At 39.2% G+C, this 12,203-nt stretch overlaps 1 long non-coding RNA gene across 1 annotated transcript in view; it reads left to right on the forward strand.

The window, feature by feature from the left end:
• The window catches only part of LOC115900005, a 134,858-nt gene extending 129,437 nt beyond the window's left edge, over window positions 1-5,421 (forward strand). Inside the window, exon 3 of the long non-coding RNA XR_004059678.1 lies at window positions 4,878-5,421. This is a non-coding gene — a long non-coding RNA (uncharacterized LOC115900005). The remainder of the gene's footprint in view (window positions 1-4,877) is intronic.
• Window positions 5,422-12,203: the final 6,782 nt, after the last annotated feature.

Consider the following 12,203-nt stretch of genomic DNA (forward strand, 5'->3'; position numbering starts at 1 on the left):
GGACACTTAGAATACATCAAGAGACTGATGTCTTTGCTGTCATGGAGCTTATGCTGTAAGAGGGAGAGACAGACAATAACTAAAACACATCAGAAATATGTGAATATTACAGTTTGTCAAAAAGCAATAAATGCCAAGGGAAAAAAAACCAGAGCGTGTTTTATGTGGGTGGATATATGTCCACGTTTGCCCAAGGCAGCCTTAGTTTATTCCTGTTGTGCCAGCATAACTATTAACAGCATCCCCTTTAACTCTAAAACATATCCTGGTTTACTTTAGATGCTATATAAATTCATAACTGCAGTTAATGGGAATCAGGTGTGTACATGTGCACATTCCAGGCCACATACAATAATTGAAAATGCTGATCCAGCTAAGTCTCTTAGAGGAAGGACTTGAGCAAAGACCTGAAGAAAGTGAGAGAGTGAGCCACACAGGTATCTCAGTGAAGATTGCTCCAGGCGGAGAAACAGAGAAACAATTACGGCAAGGAATGCAGGGGTATTCCTTGTGTGTGGTGGGTGTGTGGTGGGGGGATTCATGCAGCTGGAGTGAATTAATAAGAGGCAGGCTGTAGGAGATGAGGTCAGGGAAGGTAGGAATAGGGAGCAGAGAGTGTAGAACCCTAGCGCATCAGAAGGGAGTTGAGTTTTTCTGAGTCTAATGGGAAGGCATTGGGGGTTTCTATATGGGAAGTACATAATCGTGACTTCGTTTTAAAAGTATCACTTTGTGGAGTCTATTCTTTGTGAAGTATACACTTTAAGGTGTAAAAGTAAAGGCAGATTGTATAAGTAGGAGGCCCCACAGTACACTAAGCAAGAGATGCTCATGGCTTGGAACAGGGTGGTGGCACTGGAAGAGATGAGAAGCAGTCAGATTCTGGATATGTTACCAGCCAACAGAATTTCCTGCTGGACAGGATATGAGGGGATGAGCTCCTCATATCTTGCAGCAGTCACAAAAGATTCCTTCCAGGACTCATTCAACAAACAATTTGGTGTTTTGTTTTAACTGAGCACTTCAAAAAGAAGCACTTCTCCCACCTTGCTTCAAAGCCATGCCTCCTGTATTAGTACATTTTTCATGCCGCTGATAAAGACATACCCAAGATTGGGCAATTTACAAAAGAAAGAAATTTATTGGGTTTACAGTTCCATGTGGCTGGGGAGGCCTCACAATCATGGCGAAGGTGAAAGGCACGTCTCACGTGGTGGTAGACAAGGGAAGAGAGCTTGTGCAGGGAAACTCCCATTTTTAAAACCATCAGATTTTGTGAGACTCATTCACTATCATGAGATCAGCACAGGAAAGACCTGTCTCCGTAATTTATCTGCTTCCCACCAGGTTCCTCCCATGACACGTGGGAATTCAAGATGAGATTTGATTGGGGACACAGCCAAACCATATCACCTCACCTTTCAAAGCATATGCAAAATGATGAACCCCATTGAAATTTAGTTGCATACATAGCTGCTTCTGTCTGGTAAACAAAAATATTTCCAACGTGGATAGTTTTGGCGAATTGCAATGTGGTGTATGTAAGAAAGAGAGCATTTTGCTAAACATGGGACTTTCCAACCAGTAGCAAATAGGTAACGAACATGTTTAATGATATGTTTACATTTTGAAATGTTAGAAAGTGTTGATGGTGGGACATCCACATAGTAAGTAGAGGCCAGAGTTTACAGCGCTGCCTGTGTGGCTAACTGTGCGACTGTCATCACATCCCTCGACCCTCTGAGATGAATACCATTTGTTGTAAATGGAGCATTTTATTGTGATTACAGTTCTATGTGTTTGTGTTTACTGTGCTTTCAGCTCTGACATTCTGTGACTCTGAACAGCTTAGGGGAACAAGGCTACAGATAGACATTTAGGATCTTGAGCTCTCATAGCACTTTGTGAGATTGTTATGGTTATCTCAGTCCTCTTATTTGCATATTCTTGCAAATTGCAGTCCGGGACTGGTATCTTTTCTAACAAAGTGTTATTCCCATGGGCCATAATTTAGAGAGGCCCTTATCATGCTGATTAAGAAGACAGGCATGTTTTTAAATTGGATAAAATAGTGCCTACATCCTAGGAATATTGTGTCATTGTATAAAAAATGAGTGATAATTAGTAACAATTATTATAACTAATGTTTGAAAATTTACTATGAGTAAGGTGTCTTACTTGGAATCTTTTATTTAATTCTAAGCACAAAACAAACAAGACTGTATGGGTAGGTACTCTTCATATTCATTTTAGAGAGGAGAAAGCAGAGCCAGAGAACTGAATAACTTGCCCAAAGTAAGAAAATTTGCAAGTGGCAGTGTCAGGATTAGAACCCAGACAGTTGGCCTCCACACCATGCACCACCCCAACCACCGTACTTTACCCCTCTCAGTGCACAGAGAGGGTTAGCCCAGCATCTGACAATAGCGAGAACTCAACAAATGGAAACTATTGTGGTGCCATATATTATTGAAGTGGGAATTCAATACCTGCTGGGTAACCAATGAATCTGTGAGTCATCTACACTGAGGCATTGAGGTGATAACTGAAATCAGGAAGAAATGAGCTCATGCATGGGAGAGGGCAGAGAAGGGTTGAGAACTGAAATTTGGAGGATGAATAACCATATGCCCTAATACATGCTTAGATGGTGTTCAACCTTGAAGTGACTGTTCTTATAACCTGCAGCAGAAACAAATGTTTTCTTCCAGGTCTGGTTGAGTGACTCTTGGATTTTGGTTCTAACTCTTTAAAACTGTTTCTCCCACTCTGCTTCAAAGCCATGTCTTCCCTTTCAAAACATTTGCAAAACAATAAATCCTACATCCAAAGAGTCTATTGAAGTTTAGTTGCAAACATAACCACTTCTGTCTGGTAAAGATTAACAGTGTTTCCGATATGGATAGTTCTGATTAATTGCTGTTGAAATTCCTGAACTGAATGTCAAAGCTGGAAAATGAACTCTTAACTGCATTCAAAAGACAAGAGCCCCACGTATCCTTGAACATAATCCAGTCAAAGAGATTGCAAAGGAAAACACAAGAGACAGTATTAAATTCATGGTGACATGAAAGTTTCTTGTTCTGTTTTTGAAAAACCACCAGGTCATTGTTCACTAAGAGACTTTTCTTTGATATTGACCGGCCTGATAAGTAAAAAAACATCTTTCTAAAACATTATTCTTGACTTCTCTCGTTAAACATATATTAGTCCTACAAAATTCTGGTTTGCAAATCCTGATGCTCAGTCATCTTAAAAGAACTAAGGGGAAAGGAAAACTCAGTCAAGAAAATAGAAGTGCTTAATTGTCTATAATGTAGATTTTTAGGTAAGAGGAGTATTAGTTGGTAATGTCCATTGGTGAATTGGCATCCTATCAAGGCCTGGCGTTTGACCTTTTTAGAGCTGTCTCCAAGGAATGACAGGGCACAGGGCATTTCTGCCATATGAGTTTTATTGGATGGTAATATCATATCTAAAAATCTGGATGGCCTTGGACAAGTCACTTAATATTTCAGTTTTGTTTCATTCTTGAATAATATGAAGATAACACCACCAGTCTTGCTCGCAATGAAGTTGTGTTCAAGTTGAAATGAAGTAATAAATAGACATGTAACTGCTTTATGAACTACAAAGCATGGTGTATGTATAAGATATCATTATTATTGATTTTTTACAGCTTCTCCCTTCTTCCTCATCTGGTTTGGCTAGCTCCGATGCCATGGGTAGCAATTTTATGGGAAACATGGGGCAGAGAATTACAGAGGTGTTTCATGTCTTGACTCTAGAAGTCTGTTTTAAGCTCATGATTGTTGATTACTAAAAGGGATGCATCTGTGTCCAACACTTTCAATAAATGTCAACTATAAATTTTTTTCTTTATGATACAGTCCATGTTTTATGTCTACTCTACTCATCAACTATGTGGAAAATAAGTTATATGATTTCAGATGAGAACTCCTGTTCTTTCACACAGTCATGATAAATAACAGTCATGATAAATAACTCTTGTTAAAATGAGAAAATATGTCTGCTTCATGTTTACATGGGTAGAATTGATACATAAAATGGATATTTTGGCCGGGTGCGATGGCTCACGCCTGTAATCCCAGCACTTTGGGAGGCCGAGGAGGGTGGATCACGAGGTCAGGAGATTGAGACCATCCTGGTTAACATGGTGAAACCCCATCTCCACTAAAAATACAAAAAATTAGCCCAGCGTGGTGTGGGCGCCTGTGTTCCCAGCTACTCGAGAGGCTGAGGCAGGAGAGTAGCATGAACCTGGGAGGCAGAGCTTGCAGTGAGCTGAGATCACACCACTGCACTCCAGCCTGGGCAACAGAGTGAGACTCTGTCTCAAAAAAAAAAAAAAAAAAAAAAAAGAAAGAATATTTTATTTAAGTTATTATTTTTTTAGAGACAAAGTTTCACTCTGTTGCCCAGACTGGTCTCAAACTGCTGAGCTCAAGTGATCCTCCCACCTCTGCCTCTCAAAGTGTTGGGTTTATAGGTGTGAGCCACCATGCCTGGCCAAAAATGGATACTTTAAAATACTATTGCTTGATAAACACATTTAGTTCAAATATATCTCTTAGGAAAAAATATATACATGAAAAACACACACATACATACATGTTATATAGAAACATCAAATTTAGAAATGAGCAGAATCTATAAGGAAAGAAGGCAATGGGAAATAATGTCATGTTAGCCTCAGCCTTAGAGAAGGAGCATTTTAATCACAATCTCACATGAACTGAAATAATTTCTAAATAATAGTTGAATGATGACATAACAAAAATATAATGGCTAGAAAATATTGCATACGTGGTAGATCATAGTATTTGTTCAAAATAGTCACTGTTCTTCTCTTCCAGACCCATTCCTCTCAGGCCACCAACAATGGTACCAAGAGAAGTGGAGCACTTCTATAAGATAGCTGAACATATGAAAGCAACTTTGGATAACAGGAAGAGGTTAGAATGCTTTGGAGGGCTCAGAAGAAGAAAGGAGGATGTGGAAAAGTGTGGAATTTCCTAGAGACCTATTGAATGCTTTTTACCAAAATTCTGATCGTGACATGGACAATGAAATCCAGGTGGAGGTGGTCTCGGATGGAAATGAAGAGCTTACTGGGAGCTGGAGTAAAGGTCACTCTTCCTCTGCTTTAGCAAAGAGACTGAATACATTTTGCTTCTTCCCCACAGATCCCTAGAGATCTGTGGAACTTTGAACTTGAGAGAGATGATTTAGGGTATCTGGTGGAAGAAATATCTAAGCAGCAAAGCATCTGAGATGTGACCTGTCTCCAAAAGTGTATAGTCATATGTGTTCACAAAGAGATGGTCTGAAATTGGAACTTCTGTTTAAAAGGGAAACAGAACATAAATATCTGGAAAATTTGCAGCCTGACCATGTGGTAGAAAAGAAGAACCCATTTCTCTCATTTTCTGAGGGGAAATTCAAGCCAGCTGCAGAAATTTGCATAAGTAAAGAGAAGACAAATGTTAATGGCCAAGACAATAGGGAAAATGTCTCCAGGACATGTCAGAGATTTTCAAGGCAGCTTTCCCTATCACAGACTTGGAAGCCTAGAAGGGAAAAGGGTTTTGTGGGCCCTGCTGCTCTGTGCAGCCTCAGGACATAACATCCTGTGCCCCAGCTGCTCTAGTTCCAGCCATGGCTAAAAGGGGCCAAGGTACAGGTTGAACCATTGCTTTGGAAAGTCTAAGCCCCAAGCCTTCAAGGTTTACACGTGGTGTTGGGCCTGTGGGTGTGCAGAAGGCAAGAGTTAAGCTTTGGGAGCCTCCGCCTAGATTTCAGAGAATGTATGGAAATTCCTGGATGTCCAGGCAGAAGTCTGCTGCAGGGGCAGAGCCCTCATGGAGAACCTCTACTAGGGCAATGCAGGAGGAAAATGTGGGGTTGGAGACCCCACACAGAATTCCCACTAGGGCACTGCCTAGTGGAGCTATGAGAAGAGGGCCACCATCCTCCAGACCCCAGAATGGTAGATACACTAGCAGCTTGTGTCGTGTGCTTGGAAAAGCCACAGGCAATCAATGCCAACCAATGAAAGCAGCCATGGGGGTTGTACCCTGCAAAGCCACAGAGGCAGAACTGCCCAAGGCCTTGGGAGCCCACCTCTTGCATCAGCATGACCTGGATGTGAGACATGGTGTCAAAGGAGATCATTTTGAAGCTTTAAGATTTAATGACTGCCCTGCTGGGTTTTGGACTTGCATGGGGCCTGTAGCCCCTTTGTTTTAGCCAATTTCTCCCATTTGGAGTGGGAACATTTACCCAACACCTGTACCCCCATTGTATCTTGGAAGTACCCAACTTGTTCTTTATTTTCCAGGATCATAGGAAGAAGGGACTTGCCTTGTCACAGATGAGACTTTGGACTTGGACTTTTAGGTTAATGATGGAATGAGTTAAAACTTTGTGGAACTGTTGGGAAGGCATGACTGTGTTTTGAAATGTGAGAAGGACATGAGATTTTGGAGGGGCCAGTGGTAGAATGATATGGTTTGGTGCTGTGTCCCCACCCAAATCTCATCTCAGATTGTAATCCCCACATGTTGAGGAAGGGACTTGGTGGGAAGTGATTGGATCATGAGGGCAGTTTTCCCCAAGCTGTTCTCATGATAGTGAGTTCTAACAAGATCTGATAGTTAAAAAGTATGGCACTTTTCACCTCGCTCGCTCTCTTTCTCTCTCTCCTGCCACCATGTAAGACGTGCCTTGCCTCCCCCTCACATTCTGCCATGATTGTAAGTTTCCTGAGGCCTCTTTAGCCATGAGGAACTATGTGAATCACTTAAACCTCTTTCCTTTATAAATTACCCAGTCTCGTGTAGTTCTTTATAGCAGTGTGAAAACAAACTAATACACCACCACATATGGCTTGACCCTGCTGGAGAACAATATTTAACAACATTTTGGATATCAGTCTTGGCCATGGGAGTTGCTTCTGCAATGAAAGGTGAGTAGAAGTGACCTGTGCTATTTTGGAGCAGAAACTTTAAGTTATGACCTTATTTGGTAATCTCTCTTTGTTTCCCTTTTGCTGCTCCTTCAGCTAGGATCAGAAATGAAGACAACTTGAAGGAGAGCTAATGTTGACTTCCATTGTCATGTTACATGAGTGAGAAATAAGCCTTTTTTTTTTTGAACCACTAATATTTCAGGGTTGTTATTGCAGCATAAACTAAAGAGACTTAACTAATACACTGTGTTTATTTGATTCTGTTCTCCTCTTTCCTGTTTTATCTATGATCAACACTTAAAAATGGATACTGAGAGGAAAGTTTGGCCAGAAGATTATCCTAGTATTGATGCCTCTGACCATGAAGTTTATAGCTGAGTGGCTGGAAAAGAGGAATCCTCTTTTTCATGTTCAGTGTAAAAACACTCATCTACCAGGCTGGGATAAATGCAGGCCATGAGGTGGGTAATGGATTAGGAACTGTGATTACATACTTTGGCAGAAAGAAATACAATATTATATTAGCTATGGTGACCTCTGTGGTCTATTTACAGTTTGATTCTGCTATTTCTGTTGGCTTTCTTTTTTGAGGGGACTATTCTTATATATTTTTATTTTTTTCTCTCCTATTGGCTTTGACTTGTACATTTGTTTATAATCCTTTCTGTGGTTACCCTGAGATTTTTACATGTATCCTTGATTTGTGACAATTTATCTTAAATTAGTACATTTATCACTTCCCAAACAAAGCAAAAAATTTAAGAGAACTTAACTCTATCCTCCTTCTGCCCACTGAGTTATGAATGCCACTTATTTTATCAGACTTTATAATCTACACAAGACACTACTAGGATTAATATTGTAACAGTAAATATTCTTTGACTCTCATTCTAATTTTTTACCTGTATGTTGCTCCTCTTTCCTCACTACTAATTCATGCTTCCATCTGGAATTATCTTCTTTAGCCAAAGAACTTCCATTTATAATTTCTGGAAATAGAAGCCTGCTGGTAATGAATTCTCAGTGCTTTTGTCTTGATTTTACACTAATATCTGAAGGACACTTTTCTTGGAGATAGAATTCTAGAATGATTTTTTCCCTTCAGTACTTAGAAGCTACCATTCTGTTTTCTTCTAGATGTCATAGTTTCTGTTAAAAATTCAGCCCTTAGACTTATTGCTTCTCCTTTGAAAATGGTGAGTCTCTTTTCTCTGGATGCTTTTAAGATTTTCTATTTTCTTTTGCTTTTCAAGAGTTTGAAAATAGTGTATCCAGCCATGGTTTTCCTTATTTATCCTACATGGATATCACTGAGCTCACAGAATCTATGAGTTGATATCTTTAGTATAAGGACAATATAAACATTTTGCAACTGTTTCTGAGATTAAAGTCCCCATGCAAAAAATACATCAGTCTCAAAATGTGAGAATTATAAAACAAAATAGTAAATGGAACTTTAATCAAACATTTAAATTCTGCTCTTTAAAGGACACCTTGACAAAATGAAAAGAGAAGCCCCAAACTCAGAGTACACACAGTCATCTATCTATATCTATTATATATATGTTACTATATATGTGTGTGTGTAACATATATATTTTTATAGTTTCTGCTAAAAATTCAGCTATTAGACTTATTGCTTCTCCTTTGAAAATAGCCTTTTTTCTCTGGATGCCCTTAAGAATTTCTAATTTCTTTTGCTTTCTATTTTTCGTGTGTGTGTGTGTGTGTGTGTGTGTGCATACACACATACTACATATATAAAATACATCTGACAAAAGATTTTTGTCCAGTGTATATAAAGAATTACAACTCAATGGTAAGAAGACAAATAACGCAACTTACAGAAACAAGGAAAGGGAAGAACATGGAAAAGTTATCAGTATCCTTATTCATTATCAAAAATGCAAGTTAAAACTGCAATTAGATATCTCTACATGTCCACCTGAATGATAAAAATTAAAGTTTAACACTACAAAATTTGGTAATTATTTTGGGTTACTTGAATTCTCTTACATAATTAGTGAGAGTATAAAGTAGTACTACCACTTTAGAAAAAGTTTAGTTTCTTCTAGATATCAACTTAAAATACTTGAGGATGGATGTGAATAATCATAAAAGTACATTAAAAATCCAACATATAATCCTTGTATAGGTCATGTATCTCATTTATTCATTCACCTGTGCATGGATGTTTGGGTTGTTTCTGGTTTGGGGCCTTTTACGTTTCAAGTTGTGGTGGACATTCATGTTTGTTTTGTATGGACATACAATGAGCATGTGGAGAAAAACTCATACATTGTAGGTGGGAGGATAACTTGCATGATCACATTGATGATCAATTTGGTAATATTTCTAAAAGTGGAACAAGTGAAAGCATTGTACAGATACCACAGAAACTTACTGGTATTCTGTTTTTTATGGTCTGAGGTAGCTTTGGAGTAAAACCTAGATATTAGCCTCTGTGTTCTCTTGGTGGGTGCCCCTTGGAGTAATAATAAAGATAGATACCTGGCCTGGAGCCCCTCTTCTATGCTAGGTGTTAACTCTGTGATTGCTGTGAGTCCACCCTGTGAGTCAGGAAGCACTCCAAGAAATCCTGAGAAAAAGGCCAACATCAGTGATTCTACTAGCCAGTATGAAAATGATTTTGTACTTTAACAAGTGGTACCTCTATACCAGAACTTGCCTTAGCATCGACCCTGGTCACCTCTCTCTAGTATATTTGGAGATGTGAGGAAAGAGCATTTGTCCCAAGTTCATTCCTAAGGTTTCCTCTCATTTCTGTTTGGGCCTCTCTATTCTTTTTTTCTCACTGGGTACTACTCACTCAAGACTGTGTTGATAGTGAATGTTATTGGTCCTTCTGTGATACGACTGGCTTCCCATCATTCATAGCTAGCGAATAACCTACAAATTGAACATTAGCTATTTATTTCATATAAGTGGCTTCAACTAACACCATGGCTTCCATTGCACCCCCATGCCAACTGCCATGTTGCCCATCCACCATTTTTTAAATCCGTTACCTGGGCACCAGGGTCTCCTTGCTGTTTAGCTTGTATTAACTCCCCAGTTCTTGCTTTTTGAAGTAGAAAAAGTTTAGTTTTCTTTGTCTCAGTCTTCTACCGCTCCAGCCACACCCCACAGGCACTAATATATTTATTCACTCAAAAAATATTTGAGTGCCTTCTAAGAACCTGGCACTGTGGAAAAGTGAGCAAAACTGTGCTAGTTCTCTACCATGATGGAGCTTACAGTTTCATTAGGGAAACAAATGTTGAAGAGACAGTCATACTAAACAAATGCCAAAGTGAAACAATGTAAAGTATGGGGGAAAGAGAGGTAGAATTTTGTGGGGTTAGGGGATGGAGGATGAGGGGAGGCAGATTGGCTTCTGGGAGGAAATGATGGTCATGCAGAGTTTGAGACCTAAAGAGTAAGAGGGAGGTGCTGTTAGCTGCCACCTACACTCGCTGACACTCCCTGTGTAGGCACAAGAGGGTGCAGATGGAACAAATTTAAATCTCATTCTCTCTTTATATACATATATAAAATAACTTAATATATGAAACTGTTGTCTAAGACAAACAGGCCTTATTTTGAACTCCCCACTGTAGTGGGGATTAATAATGACCACTATTTCTGGCTTTATTGTTCCCCTGTGGGAGTTAAAGACACTGAGGAGACACAGATCCTCATAAATGAACAAAGCAATTTAGCTCTATAGCCTGGGGATATTATTGTCAAAATATACTTTGAAAAAAAGTTTAAGAGTAATTGTCTTCCAAGTTCCACGGTAGGATTAGTCTCCCATCTCCCCTCCTCTCCTATACCAATTAACCCTCTGAAACAACTTAGTTCTTTTGGCCTTAAAATAAAAGAAATAGAGGTAATCATTTGAACAAAGTTGAACATTTCTTAATAGGCCCAAATACTCTATTTGTTAAATAATAGATTGGCTTAACTTTACATTATTTTTAAAATGATGTTTTATAGGGATTAGGGAAAAAGAGCCAATAAAAATTGTTGCAGAAAGTTTGAGGATTCACAATACATTTGGGGTTTATGGGTAACATAAAAATAGAGAAAATGAGTTGACTACTTATGATGATGTTAGTGGGACTCAATGGTTCATCAGACTGTGTAACTAATTTTAATGTGACACTTGCTAATTACCTTACAGGTCATCTTCTCCTAAAGTTAACCTAGTTAGAATAGGGCAGAGAAAGTCCTCATTCACTTTTAGAGGTTGTTAAATATTTGATTCCTTCCCGGCAGGTACTCTGGGGTCTTGACATTTCTTATTCAGCTCTGTTTCACTTTTGGGTGCCTTTGAGATGCCAAAGGTTAAGCTTAAGCCTCTGTGGTGCCCCATAGTGAGACCAGTCATTATGCATGATACCACAGAGCCAAAGCTTAATATGTGGCCAAATTTCATTAAGATAAAATTGAAATAAGATTTTGTACTTAAATATTGTGAAAATAAACAGAGACCAAATCAGAACAAGCAAACTATTTATTCAAAGCTTACGGTAGCATAGGAGTCAGCCACTGTCACTTGCATTTGGCAGAGGCTGAAAGGTTGGCAGAAGAGTGGGAAAACTTTATAGTAGGCAACAAGGGCAGACTTCAAGTGTGCACTGATTGGAATATGTTGGCACAGAGAAGCTGTAGGTGAGCTAAGAAGTAGTGCATCCTATCTGTTTGGTTAGGGGTGCACATTTGGATTTCTTTGGTTCATTATAAGCAGGGATGACAATTAGGGAAGCTGTCAGGTACTAATCAAGCCCTGGTTGTTTGGGGCCAAATGCTACAGGGGTTGTTGTTTGGCTTCCTGGATTATAATGAGATAGCAGTTTGGCTTCCTACAAGTCTGGCTTAGAACAGCCTGGCTTCCTGGACTGCTGCTGCAGATTGCAGATCAAAGTTCTATTATTATACATGGCCTAGCCATTTTCCATTGGTATATTCAGCCTCTTAGTATTTTTACTGTGCTCTGTCTTACGAGGTTTGCAGCACTGCTACACTCAGGATGTGTGTTTTCTTTACACAGTATGGGCACTGGGATTTGCTAAATGTCTGGCTGTTGCAAGTTTCCACAGTACCTTCTTATCACACAATTCAGAGTATTCTAGAAAGTAGGATAAGAATGTTTGCACTACCAAACTCGGTTCTTTAATTATATGTGGACACAGGCAGACACAGCTAC

Source organism: Rhinopithecus roxellana, chromosome 1 (genome assembly GCF_007565055.1).
Source record: "Rhinopithecus roxellana isolate Shanxi Qingling chromosome 1, ASM756505v1, whole genome shotgun sequence".
NCBI lineage: Eukaryota > Metazoa > Chordata > Mammalia > Primates > Cercopithecidae > Rhinopithecus > Rhinopithecus roxellana.